The sequence below is a fragment of the Ctenocephalides felis genome, unplaced genomic scaffold, assembly GCF_003426905.1.
Source record: "Ctenocephalides felis isolate EL2017-DRISC unplaced genomic scaffold, ASM342690v1 CF-g0.4_SCAFFOLD_00845, whole genome shotgun sequence".
Classification (NCBI taxonomy): Eukaryota; Metazoa; Arthropoda; class Insecta; order Siphonaptera; family Pulicidae; genus Ctenocephalides; species Ctenocephalides felis.
Window position 1 is genome coordinate 59568465 of NW_020536999.1, and position 15426 is coordinate 59583890.

Consider the following 15426-nt stretch of genomic DNA (forward strand, 5'->3'; position numbering starts at 1 on the left):
AAAAGGTTCGGTGATCTATGCATCTAAAGTCTGAAGGAGGCACAAAGTTTTAGTGTAAGATCTTCACTAGCTTTGGTTTATTTTATTCTAAAAAGTCCATTCTTAGAAAACTGATACGTCAGCCCGTTCTCCTTTGACCGCTGGACCGAGCCATGGTCATTTCTTTGTGACATCGTCCTCAAGGAAGGGGTCGTCCAGTTGACTAGTGGATGTGTGTGAAGTCGCGTTGGGCGCACGGGCGAGGCTGAGATGAGAAGGGTTGGCTGAGAAAGAAATTCGACATGAAAGGAGTCGAAGGATAGATTTCTAAATATTTGACAAAAGGAAAAGTTGTATTGACAGAATTTTCTAAACTATGCATAGGGCGGAATTGAGGAACAGATATTTTGAATGTCTGGCAGAATTGTTATAATAGTAATATGTGCTTCGGCTGAAGCCAGGTCTGAGGTGAAAGGCAACATTTTTTTCTACCGACACAAACTTATGTATGTTATTCTTTGAACTTTGAAAAATTGAATTTTTTGTCTATTTTTCATTTTTTGCATTTTTAATCAAACAGATTGATTATCTGATGGGACTTTAACCCTTTCCACTTGCTAAATGCAGAATTAATGCTTGTTTTGCCGTCAGAGCGGAAAGAGTTAATAATAGTGCTTTACTTGAAGCCAAGTACATGGTAAAATGTTGTATATATATATTATTTTTTTTACTTTGTATTTTAAATAGATTTTAAATTTATTTGGGATATATCAATTAGCTGCCTCTAAACATAAGTAGAACCTCTAAAAATAAGTAGTCATTAGCTTCTTCTAAACATAAGTGGAGCAATTTCTTTGTAATTATAAGTTTATATTTTCTTGTCTGATTCTGAATATTTGATACTTGGCTGTTCCCAAATTATGTTGCAGTAATTTATTGCATGTTAGATTATTTTCAACCTGTAATAATTATCTATGCCGTTTTGTCCAAAGGCAAATCTGTGGTATGAGTGCAGCACATTTAATTTACTCGATTTTTTTTCTTTGTTTATAGATCACTTTTTACTTTTCAAACTTCTCTTTGATGACTGCGTGACCCAGGTTTTCTTCTTGCATAAACAATTAAAGTTCTTTTATTTTTTTCTTCGATAACATCATCAATATAAATTTTTTATTTATATTCAATATGTATTTGATGATGAATATTAAATTTCAGAACGTTAATGCAAGTTGCCATTGACAACTTGTTTCTACCGCAAGTTTGACTTTCAAAAATGACCTCTGGTATACTCTTTTGCGATTTTGATGAAACTTTGAATTTAACCCTTATGGTGTTCTAGTTAAGGCAACGGATTTTCAAGTTTTATACTCATTTTGCAATTCAAATCGTTCCAGGGTGTAAATTCATTTATCATATGTTTATTATATATATATATATATTTTGCAAATAAAAATTGAATTTACTTGAAGAGATTTGTAAATGTTTATTTAAATTTTGTTAGGTGCATCAATTTTTACATATATATTATATTTACCATGCTATTCTATTTTGTAATGGTAAAGCTCATGAATTCGTGTGGACGTGGTGTGAGTACGAATCCCGCTCTGAACAACTTGACTTCGTGCAGTAGAGATCTCAATTTTTATTTGAAAAATATATATGCATAATATATAATATATAGATTAAAAATATGTTTCCAATTGAAAATAACCCATTTCGGACACTACGGTGGTAAATGACAATGGGAAATCTCTCATAATCTTTTTCTCTGAAATAGTTGGAGTTTAACTCACCCCGTTCAAGGCAGTACTACCCATTATTTTATTATTTTTATTTGTTATATTTAAATGGAATATTAATTCGTTCCATATACGCATGTCCATTATTAACTTCTCGAAGAAGTTTACTTATGTTTTTGCCAGAAAATCTGATTTGTTAATTTAATGTTTTCTCGACGTTTTAAGTCATTGTGAATCGAATGAGGCCAAATTTGGAAAAAGTATAAGCGTATGTGTGAATGTGAACCGATTTTTGACCACTCTTTAATTTTTTCTCAAAAACGGCTTGACCGATTTAAAAAATTTAAGTCATTCTATGTAACATGATAAAGTATAGTGTTGATTAGTTTTGTGCAAATTAGAAGAAAGGTGTAACATTTTTTGGCCTCGTTTTAGCCCACAATTCTAAAGGATTTTAAAACTTCACAAACTGTTCGAAAAGAAATTGGTTGGTAATCGTGCTTATTAGTTCTTGGTAAAGGTCTGCCAACCGTTTCCGTAATTATGTGTTAAAAAATTACACATAATTGAGACTTAATATGACAATAGATTTCGACTAAAATAACATATTAAAATTTTGTAGGCTGAACGGGTCGAATTATAAAAATTCATGAAAGTTTAGAATTTCGCAGCGCGCTTAGCGATTCTGATCGGAATCTATGTGCACTGTATGTTTGTGTTTCGTAAGTAGCTACTGATTACAGTTGACGTCCAAACATATTTGAGAACATTTTTAAAACACGAAATATTTGAAATTAAATGTATTAAAAATTAGTATAATTTATACAATTACAGATTTTATAAGTAAGTTAAAAGACATAAATTAGAAATCGTATTGATTACATTGCGCGACAAAAAATGGCACTTTTATTTTTTTCCTTGAGTTTTTTTTGGAACTACTTAGAATTGCACACTGATTCAAATATACCTTAATTTTTCCAAATTAATTTTTGAGCTTTCATTTCCGTAACAGCTTATTTTTGAGCTTTAGGAAACTACCCCAAAACCTTATAATCACCACAACGATTGTTTCTTCTGTGTGGTAAATACCAATGGAATAAATTCAGGCAATAGAAGCAAATGGTGATAAACCACAAATCCAATGGTATTGAGGTCTACTAAAGTTGTTAGCAAATATCTGTTACTGTTTTTGGAATCAGCGTCCTCGAATTAATGTAATCGAAATAACAGTTGAACATTTTGCTTGAATAGCTGAACCTCAATTCTTACTGTTTAAGTTGTTTGCGTATACAATTCGGGAAGTTCATGCATCTTACCTCAGAACAAAATGTCACTTACAACTAGTTTTATTATTTATTTCCTATTAATATATTGATTACCATTGATACCGAACCCCAGGGCACCTCTATCCTCCTCGATCGATTTTATCACAATTTATTTACGAAATGTTGTAAAACAATTTGCGTTTTCAACTAAAAATGCAAAAGCGTCAATCGAACCGTGACCGCAGTAGTCCAGCGTTGCATCGCGTTGCCACATATTCATGTATGTATAATATAATTCTAATGAATTAATTTTGTAAAAATATGACGAAACAATGATATCAAATGATATGAACGGAATAATAAACTAATTATGATTCGAAAATATTTGATATAATCATGTTTTATACATATTTATATAGTTTTATATGGGATTATATTATCATGCAGCCAGATATGTAGGTATATCGCGCAATAGTAAACAGCAATCGCTTTGCACGCTAGCTTTTTACGTAGAATTTTATACGTGTAGAGGAGATTTGGATTAATCTGGATAAAAATCAATCTTTTTATAATCAAGAAATAAAAATAGTCACTTCGTATTGTTTCTTCAAGACTTGTTGAATTAAACTTTATTAATGGGCTGATTCTGCCACAAAATAGACCAATGCTATGACTAGGCTATGATACAAAATGTTACTAAATTCTGTCAAAATGCCACTTGATCAGGCGTTTTACACATAAAGTGCTACATCACTTATATGTTATGTAGATGATACTGATGATACCAAAATACCACCGACGATGCCAAGCAGGTATGTAGGTTTTTCTGCTGCTAACAAAACTGTTACCAATCTGTGAAGGATGATCAGAAAAACAGACGATGACGTTTGATGTATTTTTTTATTACATAACTTCTTGTACACTTTACATATAACTTTAACAACTGAACTTGAATGCGACTCCATTGATAACTAAAATTCTACTGAGCTCATTCTTCATAGAAAACTATACTGCGACTGCCCATATTTGATCTGAACTTTATGAAAATTAAATGACGACTGGCTGGTAAATACGCTTTGCAAGGCTTTTCATCAGCTCGAGTTCAATGTCACTTTGTAATCCTGGATAACATTATTTTACGTCTTGTTCAATGTCATTGTATATTGCAACTCAATGCTTTACTTAGTCGTTACTGCGTATTTTGTGGTTTAAAAAGTAATTTTATTAACGCTTGCTGGGCTTGTCAAGGATATCTCGAGCATACAATGTAGTAGCATGAGTAATTCACCACAACTGCGTAGTTTGTATTCTGACCCTTATATTTATAATATTTATGTATAATTATTACGAATGGTGCATATCCACTACAATTATTATGCGGCACCACAAAGATGCCGTTATGATAACATCGTTTTTTTTATATTTGTGCGTTTTCTAGATTAGGTTTTCTATCTAAAACACCTGGCTGGACAGCAACCATATGACTTTTGACAGTATTTAGTACCATTTTGTATGAAAACTGCTACATAGCATGCCTTGCCATAACATTGGGCTATTTTGCGGCAGAATTAATCCCAAAAATTTGAACAAGTATTAAAATTTTGAAAAGAATTTTTTTTCAAAAATTCGTAATTTATCAGAAATATTCACAGATCTGAAAAATCTCAAAGGAAAGCAAAATTTATGAAAATTTCCAAAATAAATTCAAATTTTCGATGTTATGTTTTTTCAAATGTACGAAATTTTTCGGCATTTTTAAAAAAATTCAAAATTTCCAACATTTCCAATTTTTTTTTCAGAAATTTTAAAAAATCCAAAAAATAATTTTAAGTTTACAATTCAGTTTCGAAAAAAATAATCTAAATAGATTAAATAGATTCTAATAAATTTCTACTAACGTGTGTATTCTTGTGTAAATTTATGGAATTTTCTACTAATTTAAATCGTTGAGATTATAAATAATATTTTTTATATACTTTTTATGTTTGCTTCTTCTTAGATATGCCTTTTCAGACACATTTAAATCGAAATAAAAACACGTCTGTCCCATAAAGGACAGAAAAGGATCCTAGACAATATAAGAATACGATGTATTCATATATATTGGAAAAGGATAACGTAAATCTAATATTAACAAGGTGTTTATTGCCCCTACCCATAAAGGATTTGGGGTCCCAAAAATTGTTTTATAGTTAATATATAATCTTGTTTATGTATGATCTATATGAGAAAATTTCAGACTAAGCAAAAACGTTCAGTACAATAAGACGCGAGGTAAGATATTGGTTGGGTGTTATCGTGCTGATTAGTTTTTGGCGAAGGTCGGTCGGGTTGTTTCTTCGTAATTGATTGTTAAAGATTTTATTTTGAGATTTTGATGAAACCTTGATAAACAGAACTTTAATATGTATATAAATAATAATAACATTGATATGAAATATTATTTTGTACTTATAAATAATTAAGTAAAACAATTTCTAAAGAGATTTCCTAAAAAGTCATTTTTGGCAAATAAATTATATAGGTATCCTGTATTATTCCAAGCTCTTGTATATAGTAGTAGCAGGTATAGTATATATATATATATATATATATATACGATGTAGGTTTATATGCATATCATAATAGCGCGGGTATATGAATAATGTAAATGATAAACATATTTCGAATTCCTGAACTTTACCAGCCCTCAGTTATGAATATCCACATATATATACACTATAAACGCATATATATATATATATATATATATATATATATATATACTATATACATATATATTTAGCATGAATTCGACGTTGAAACACATTTTAGTATAGTCAATCACTGCCAAATCTCCGAAATGAAATAATAGTTAGATCGAAATTTCATATAATTATATTATGTGTATAGCTGCGAAAATATAATATATTAATGTTTTTTTGTTTTAATTGTAATTTTACATTTTAAATTTTATATTGCTTTCTTTTGGAAACTCAAATAATAATAATATCTATATTAACTTTCCGTAGGGTAAGTTATAGTAATGAGTCGAAAATCGAAAATGAAAATTTTTGCATACCTCAGAAATAATGGATATGTGTGTATGTATGTAGACAATTTTAGTCGAAGATTTCGGGCGTATGGATGAACCGATTTGGAAAATACAAAAAGCAATTGATTCCAATGGAAAGGAAGATGTGCTGATTAGTCTTTGAATCCGATTTGAATGATCCCAAAAACATTCTGCTTATTGTGTTGGCAAAACAATTGTTTTTGGATTTTTTTTTTTAAAAGAAATTTTGTTTTCTATATAGAATTTATTGCAGATTTTAATTTTAATTTTGTCTAAAGTTTTGAAGCTCACTTATATACTTTAAATAAATAATTTTAACTTTGTAATTCAGTTTATATAATTCTTATAAATATTAGAGAATGTTACAGTATTTATAATAATCTATTTGAAAACATTTAATATTCTTCGGTCATTTCGTTACGCTACAGGAAGTTCCAGCAATTTGCCTTCAGGCACGATGTCATTTTTTAGCTAGTTTAATTTTTTTAATACATAGTTGGTTTTATTAATTTTATGCTGTTTTTTGGATATTTGTGTGATCATGCTGTAAATGGGGATTTAAAAAGTATGTAGGATTTATTAGGCATTTTTTTTTATTAATTTTTTTATTAAGATTTATTGAGAATTTTCAAAGCAAACTTACGTTGTTAGGTTTTTTTTTTGATAATTAGACAGTTGTTTTTTATTGTATTTTTTTATCTAATTATTGTTTTTCTATCAGAAGAATTTTATGTGATTGTGAACTTCTTTTTGTGATTTTAGTATATAAGAAATAGAATATATTTAATATGCATTTTTATCCCCTTTTATAAAGGACAAGTGTGAAAATGTTTGTTTCTGTAAAGGCTTTAGTAACTCTATGTTGGATTTTTTACTATCATAGTTTAAGAAAAAATAATCTGTAAAATAAAGCTAAAATTTTTAAAAAGTACGAGAAATACATTTCTTTAAATATTTCCGAAACTTTCACAATTTACGCACTTATTACAAATTTAACTTGTTTGCTTGCTTAAGACAATTTTCGTACCACATTTTACTCGAATCCAACAAAATTTAATATTTTTTAACCTCATGTTAAATTATTTGATGAACTTAGCTTGTTTTTCAAATGTATAATGTCAAAATTTAAATCTAATATTACATCAGCAGAAGAGTTATTATTTCTTCTTAAAAAATAGATAAATTATTAGAGTGTGGCATTGTGCATTAAGACAAATTTTTGGAACTTTCCGTAAATGAAAAATATCATTATAACCGACATTACTTGAAATTGCTATGAAAAATGACTCCGAGAAATTTTTCTTGACACACTTTTCTAACCGAAGTTACATAGAAATTTACCTAGATTTTCGGATACTAGGAATTAAAATATAAAAAGATACTTTGGTGAAGAAACCATACCTCTAAAATGAATTCTGATGTCCCGTGCATTGACTTAAAGATAAGGGTTAAAATTCGAAAAATTTCATTTTGACTTTTAGAATGCCCTTAGCGCGTCTAATTGCATGACCGACCCCCACTAACTTTGGAAGGCAGACCCACCTATGTCCGTGGTTTAACCTCTGGGAACCCCCCCCACCTAAAAGGTTTTTCAAAATTTAATTCATATCTTTGGCTCAATACAGAGGACATCATAATTAATTTTAGAAGTATGTTTTCTTCAGCAAAGTATCTTATTTTGATCCATAATCATATGTGCCTAAGTGACCTTTAAATCGACGCGCCCTAATATATATATATATATCTTCAAATCTTATCTATATATCACCAAAGTATCTTTTTATATTTTAATTCCTAGTATCCGAAAATCATATGCGCATAAGCGACTTTTGTGACCCAAAAAAATCGACCCGCTCTAATATGTATGTATATGGCAGGGCAAGGCACAAAGGTCCAATTTGACTTTGAGCAATTATATTGTACAAATCGAGTCAATTATATCACAACAAATAACACATAGCAAACAAAAAACTATCTGACTATTTTCAGTAAAATTCCCAGCTAATTTAAAGCTTTTTTCAAAAATTTGTCCTCTGGTCCATTTTATACCATAGGCGGATTTCTATGAGCCAAGAGGCAAACAGGTCCAATGTCTTATATTAAATTTTAAGGGGATTTTACGAAATAATAACTGCATTATTCAACCAATGCAAAATATAAATTTCATGGTATTTCGTCAAAAATATACATCAGAAGACTTAAAATAACTAATCATTTAATTTATTTGTTTTAAAATTGCTTTCTTTTAATTTAATTTACTTTTTTATGTACTATTTTTTTTATTTTTTACACCTTTTCAGTTGGTCCTTTTTATCCCACCCACGTGTTGAAGAGGTTATATGAAAAACTGTATAATGCAACTTAAAATTAACAATACATCTTGTAAAACAATTAAATAACGTATACTTAAATATTATATTCAAGTCTCATAAACTAAACAACATTGTTCACAACCAAAAAAACTAACAACGAAGGAAAATACTTTTGTTGTAGATTTTCAAACATTTTAAAGTGAAGACGTTTATTAACCAATGGCTGGTTATAATTCTTTTACCCTCAACTTTCAAATATTGTTGTTAAAAAATTCGTAACATTACTTGTTTTTTTAGATGGTAGACCTTTTAACCCGCAAATCTTTAGGTCTTGCTCTACCTTCTGAAAGAGTATCTGTCGAACTTTTTATCCCCGCAATATTGCTCCACTTGACATCACTGCTCCCCCACGCCGTATTTATTATCACCCTACCATCATACAAGTGGAAACAATAATCATTATAATAAAGAACATTTTGTCCAAACGCTGATTCATGAGCTAGGTAAATTTCTATGTAACTTCGGTTAGAAAAGTGTGTCAAGAAAAATTTCTCGGAGTCATTTTTTTCATAGCAATTTCAAGTAATGTCGGTTATAATGATATTTTTCATTTACGGAAAGTTCCAAAAATTTGTCTTAATGCACAATGCCACACTCTAATAATTTATCTATTTTTTAAGAAGAAATAATAACTCTTCTGCTGATGTAATATTAGATTTAAATTTTGACATTATACATTTGAAAAACAAGCTAAGTTCATCAAATAATTTAACATGAGGTTAAAAAATATTAAATTTTGTTGGATTCGAGTAAAATGTGGTACGAAAATTGTCTTAAGCAAGCAAACAAGTTAAATTTGTAATAAGTGCGTAAATTGTGAAAGTTTCGGAAATATTTAAAGAAATGTATTTCTCGTACTTTTTAAAAATTTTAGCTTTATTTTACAGATTATTTTTTCTTAAACTATGATAGTAAAAAATCCAACATAGAGTTACTAAAGCCTTTACAGAAACAAACATTTTCACACTTGTCCTTTATAAAAGGGGATAAAAATGCATATTAAATATATTCTATTTCTTATATACTAAAATCACAAAAAGAAGTTCACAATCACATAAAATTCTTCTGATAGAAAAACAATAATTAGATAAAAAAATACAATATAAAAAACAACTGTCTAATTATCAAAAAAAACCTAACAACGTAAGTTTGCTTTGAAAATTCTCAATAAATCTTAATAAAAAAATTAATAAAAAAAAATGCCTAATAAATCCTACATACTTTTTAAATCCCCATTTACAGCATGATCACACAAATATCCAAAAACAAGCATAAAATTAATAAAAACCAACTATGTATTAAAAAAAATTAAACTAGCTAAAAAATGACATCGTGCCTGAAGGCAAATTGCTGGAACTTCCTGTAGCGTAACGAAATGACCGAAGAATATTAAATGTTTTCAAATAGATTATTATAAATACTGTAACATTCTCTAATATTTATAAGAATTATATAAACTGAATTACAAAGTTAAAATTATTTATTTAAAGTATATAAGTGAGCTTCAAAACTTTAGACAAAATTAAAATTAAAATCTGCAATAAATTCTATATAGAAAACAAAATTTCTTTTAAAAAAAAAAATCCAAAAACAATTGTTTTGCCAACACAATAAGCAGAATGTTTTTGGGATCATTCAAATCGGATTCAAAGACTAATCAGCACATCTTCCTTTCCATTGGAATCAATTGCTTTTTGTATTTTCCAAATCGGTTCATCCATACGCCCGAAATCTTCGACTAAAATTGTCTACATACATACACACATATCCATTATTTCTGAGGTATGCAAAAATTTTCATTTTCGATTTTCGACTCATTACTATAACTTACCCTACGGAAAGTTAATATAGATATTATTATTATTTGAGTTTCCAAAAAGAAAGCAATATAAAATTTAAAATGTAAAATTACAATTAAAACAAAAAAACATTAATATATTATATTTTCGCAGCTATACACATAATATAATTATATGAAATTTCGATCTAACTATTATTTCATTTCGGAGATTTGGCAGTGATTGACTATACTAAAATGTGTTTCAACGTCGAATTCATGCTAAATATATATGTATATAGTATATATATATATATATATATATATATATATATATATATATGCGTTTATAGTGTATATATATGTGGATATTCATAACTGAGGGCTGGTAAAGTTCAGGAATTCGAAATATGTTTATCATTTACATTATTCATATACCCGCGCTATTATGATATGCATATAAACCTACATCGTATATATATATATATATATATAATATATATATATATATATACTATACCTGCTACTACTATATACAAGAGCTTGGAATAATACAGGATACCCATATAATTTATTTGCCAAAAATGACTTTTTAGGAAATCTCTTTAGAAATTGTTTTACTTAATTATTTATAAGTACAAAATAATATTTCATATCAATGTTATTTATTATATACATATTAAAGTTCTGTTTATCAAGGTTTCATCAAAATCTCAAAATAAAATCTTTAACAACAATTACGAAGAAACAAACCCGACCGACCTTCGCCAAAAACTAATCAGCACGATAACACCCAACCAATATCTTACCTCGCGTCTTATTGTACTGAACGTTTTTGCTTAGTCTGAAATTTTCTCATATAGATCATACATAGTGAAGTGTCAATAGATTTTGTGAAATAAGTAATAAGTCCGGAATTGATTCTAAATCTTGCCTTTTTAAAGGCACCGGGCTTAATACTTACAAGGTAATATACACCTTGTTCGGTGTTCTAAATTTTAAAGGTGAACGTGCCTTTTGCTGACTCCTCTTTCCAAACACTGGGTCGGTGTTGGTAATGGTTAGAGGATAAGCGCATTTTAGAAAGTGATTTTTCTAAATTTATTTGTTTTAAGTACTTTTGATTTATTTTCTTAAAATCAGTGCCGAGTATATTGAAGAGCCCAAGGATATTCCCAGGCAGAAGCCTGGGAAGAAGATCAAAATGAGCATGGAGGTACAGACCAGCGGTGCCCTCAAAAACAAATTCAATGCACTATCGGACCGATCGGACATGGATACAGACAGGGAGTTGAACGAATATAGAAAAGTGTCACGGAGAAAGAGAGCTAAGAAGAAGGAACCAGAGGGAAATGTTGGACAGCAGCCATCCGAGTCTGGCAATCGAGAATCACCGAACAAGTTAAGCAAAACACCTGAGAAAATACCACCCATCATCATCAAGGCAAACTTAGAATTGAAAACAATAAAGTACATCAGAGACATAACTAAGATCCAATTTAGATATCAGTTTTTCAACACGCAATTACACAAAATTTTTACAGATACAATCCAGGAACACGAGCAAGTTAAAAAGGTATTGAGAGAATGCCATTACCAATTCTACACATACTCGATGAGAAAAGATTTGCCGAAGAAAATTACAATGACTGGACTTCATCCTTCGATACCCGAAGCTGAAGTTTGCGAAGACCTCTTATTGAAAGGAGTTAAAGTCAGACAAGTGATACAGATCAAACGAAAGTTATCGGATGGCAGCCAACATAAGCTGCCCATATACATTGTCTCTCTGGAGAAAGATCAAGACATGTCGGAGCTGAAGCAAATTAGTAACATTGGAGGGCACATCTTCTCTTGGGAGACATACAGGTCACAAAATAGGGCTCTACAGTGTCACAACTGTTTGAATTTTGGACACACATCGTACACCTGCGATATGAAGTACAGGTGTATAAAGTGCCTCGAGATGCACGCGCCAGGTGCGTGCAAGAAACTACTAACCGAGGCACCGATGTGTGTCAATTGTAAGAAAGAACACCCGGCGAACTATTCTCAGTGCTCCGCACTCCTTAATTTCATTGAGAAGAAGGAAAACGATACTCTTAAGAGAAGAAAAGTATATGCGCCAGCTCCAACACCAATGCCACTGACAAGAAGTTTCTCGTCAGCTCTAAATCCGACAAACACCGGCCCTAACTTCAAACCTGATTATCCTCAACTCCTGTCCCACGGACATCATACCGACCTCCGCTGCAGTCCACACTATCACCGGCCTGGCCTTCACCATCACCAAGACCAGCACCGATCCGGCCAACACCATCAATGGTCGAGTTTACAACCAACCAGCCAGATCCAGATCTCAACACTCCGGAAGGACTCTTTACTGCTATGGGCGAGATCAGGAAGCTATTTGCGGATCCCCAGGTAAAGCAAATTTTCAGTGAGCTATACAAACTGACAAAAACACTAAACACAAACATGACTTATAACGACAAATACACAACAATTTTGAACTTTCTTACATCATCACCATAAACCAATCGCAAGACTTACAAATAATGCATTTCAATTCTAATGGACTTAAAAACAACATTGACGAACTGAGACAGACGATAACAAAATACGATCTGGACATAGTACTGATTAACGAGACACACTTCAAACCTACGGACAGACTCTATATGAACAATTACAAAGTTTACAGAAACGACAGACAGACGGACGCACGCGGATGGGGCGGCACTGCGATTTTGATTAAGTCTAACATCAGACACGAGCAAGTGCCAAACCTGACAGCGGGCAGTTCTGAAATAACAGCTATTAATGTATACAAGAGAGGTCAAAAAGTAACCATAATATCGATTTACATCCCGGCAAGCAGACTAGAACATACGGACTTACAAAGACTACTGGACTCGAACAGATTTGTACTTATGGCAGGAGACTTTAACGCACAACACACATCTTGGAACTGTAACTTCAACAACGCGAACGGAAACAGACTTTACGAATACCTGACCGAACACAACACCACAGACGCACAACTACATTATCCTGACACGCCGACCAGATACGCCACCGTACAGACGCACCACCACAGTACGATCGATTTGGCATTGACAAAAAATCTACACGTAACATCCGAACCCATAACAAGAACACTTTTCAACTCCGACCATAATCCAGTTTTCATGACCATTTCAGACAGACTAGACGTCGACCAGACTCCCAAACGCAAATTTTTAGATTACACCAGAGCCAACTGGCCAATTTTCAGAGACATCATCACAGACAACACACGACACACTATGCCAATCGATACCAACACTGACATTGAGGAGGCTGTAACACACCTTACACTGACAATCACAGACGCCGTACAACAGACTATACCGACACTAGACTCAAGAACAACACCAGCCAACGACTTGCCAGAACACATTTTATTGAAAATACAACTTAAAAATCATACAAAGAAACTGTGGCAACGTACCGGTGACAGACTACTCAAGGAACATGTTAACAGACTGACAAAAATTATTTCCAACGAAATACGTGACCACCGAAACAGCACTTGGACCAAAAGACTCGAGAACATAAATACTGACCCACACAAAATTTGGCAGACAGCAAAAAGACTGACGCAAAAACCAACATCCATACCTCCACTCAAATTAACTGACAATAATTACGCAACGACACCAGCAGACAAGGCGGAAATATTGGCAAAAAACTTTGAAAACATACATAAACAAAATGCCAATATGTCAAACGCAGACCTGAAACAAGACGTACACGAGACAATTCAAGACTTCACTGACCTCCACAGGGACAAAGACTTACGAATAGACCCTGCCACAGTTTCCGAAATAAAGACAATAGTTAAAAAATTACCGAACAGAAAAGCACCAGGACCGGACGGACTACAAAACATAATACTTAAACAACTGCCGACGAACGCCTACATTTTACTTACGCGCATAATAAATAGACTAATGACAAAAGGCTGCTTTCCCGCTTCTTGGAAAACCTCCATCATATTTCCAATAGTGAAGCCAAGGAAACAGCCAGACATACCACAGAACTACAGACCGATCAGCCTCCTCAACACAATGAGTAAGGTAGCCGAAAAGGTACTACTCAAAAGACTTAACAAACACATAAGACACAACAAAATTATACCTGACACACAATACGGATTCAAAGAACGACACTCTACACTACACCCACTGACAAAACTCATAGAAAATACAGTACTCAACTTCAACAGACGAAACCATACCGGATTGGTGTTACTCGACTTTGAGAAGGCATTTGACACCATCTGGATGGACGGACTTGTACATAAACTTATCCAACTCAACTTTCCACCGTACATAACGAGAACTTTACACTCATACCTTTCAGACCGTAACTTCACTGTACAAGTAGACAACGGACTTTCGACGGTTAAACAAGTGACGGCGGGAGTACCGCAGGGCTCGATCCTGGGACCATCCTTGTTTAACGTCTACATTCACGACATACCCACTGACGCCGACACAACGTTACTGACGTTTGCTGACGACACTGCCATATACAAATCATCACGATCACCGACGCTACTGACTACAAAGATACAGACACACATAGACAAGCTGATGAAATATACTGACAAATGGCAGATTAAAATCAATCCGCAAAAGACGGAGGCAATTTTATTTACAAAGAGCCAAAATGCCATGACTAGACTGACTGACTTGGACAAAATTAAAGTATTGGACTGTGAAGTTGAGTGGTCGAAGGATGTCAAATATCTTGGTGTGACCCTGGACCATAGACTCAGCTTCACAAAACATATTAATACAAAAATTGGACAGGCTTACGGGATGTTGAATCTACTGAGACCTCTCTTGAACCAGAACAGCCCGCTAAGCGTGAAGAACAAGCGAACACTTTACTTGACACTAATAAGACCGATACTGACATACGCCGCTCCGGCATGGAACGCGACGACTAAGACTAACTTACGAAAACTACAGACATTACAAAATAAGACACTACGACTCGTACTCAACAAAATAAGGAACCCACTGACTAGACATTACTACTCTTCAAAATACATACACAAACAGACTGACTTACCAACCATACTAGACTTTATAAAAAAGCTCACTGAGAATTTTTATCTAAAATGTGGGGATCATCCTAATGTTAACATCGCGGGCCTCGGCCAATACACAAGAGACGATATTTGGTA